This window comes from Bison bison, unplaced genomic scaffold (assembly GCF_000754665.1).
Source record: "Bison bison bison isolate TAMUID 2011002044 unplaced genomic scaffold, Bison_UMD1.0 scf7180017864492, whole genome shotgun sequence".
NCBI classification, from domain to species: domain Eukaryota; kingdom Metazoa; phylum Chordata; class Mammalia; order Artiodactyla; family Bovidae; genus Bison; species Bison bison.
The window spans coordinates 9,044,566-9,045,496 of record NW_011495051.1 but is presented as its reverse complement, the minus strand read 5'-3'; the positions used below and the strand labels follow the sequence as shown (position 1 = coordinate 9,045,496).

At 56.6% G+C, this 931-nt stretch overlaps 1 protein-coding gene across 1 annotated transcript in view; it reads right to left on the bottom strand.

The window, feature by feature from the left end:
• Window positions 1-931, bottom strand: part of LOC104979974 (putative gustatory receptor clone PTE01) — a gene marked incomplete at its 3' end in the record, with an annotated part of 5,551 nt that overhangs the window by 1,098 nt on the left and 3,522 nt on the right.

The following is a 931-nucleotide window of genomic DNA, read 5'->3' as shown; positions in this document are numbered from 1 at the left end:
CCTTCTCACTGCCGAATCCGTGCTGAGCTTTGGAAGCACAGAGGGCAACATAACAGGGAGAAAAAATAAATAAACAATTAAAACTCGCAGATTGCGAGCCCTACGGTAACTCCCCCAGCGGAGAAGCAGCGTAGACGCCTGCATTCGCCATTAGCAAGCGGGGGCTGGGCAGGGAGGCGCGGCGCGGGCTGCATCGCTGAGAGTAAGAATCTGGCCTGAATACCCTGAGCACTATCTGAGCGAAATAATTTGGGCTAGCAAACCAGACTGTGGGATATCTACCATGCGAAAAGCCAGCCCTAACCTAAGACACCGCCAGCCCGCGCACGGAACAAAGGACTAAACAGAGATAGCCGGCTGCAGACCTTCCCCCTCCGGTGACAGGCAGCCAGAGCCGGAAGGGGGCAATCACAGCCCCAGAGAGACATTATCTATAAAACTGGCTTCTTTGCTAACTAAAACTTATTGGGGGTCTGGACGGTCAACATCTGCCTGAGAAGGTGCGCCGGTTTTACACCCAGATAACCGAGTGGCGGGGAGGCGATAAGTCGCAGCATTGGCGCTCGCCAAACACTTCATCACCTGAGCTGCTCAGACCTGGGAAGAGCACAAAACGCAGGCCCAACTGAGTCTCTGCCTCTGAGGACTACCTGAGTGCCTGAACCTGAGCGGCTTGGACCTGGGAGGTGCATGCAACCCAGGGCCAGCCTCCGATTGTTCCCGGCGGAACAACCTAGAGCCTGAGCAGTGTGGGCAGGGAGGCTACACGCGCCGTGAGCGGGGGCAGACCCAGTGTGGCTGAGGCACTGCGAGCGCACACCAGTGTTATTTGTTTGCAGCATCCCTCCCTCCCTCCCCACAGCGCGACTGAACAAAAAGAAGAAATACAGCTCCACCCACCAGAACACCGACACAAGCTTCCCTAACCAGG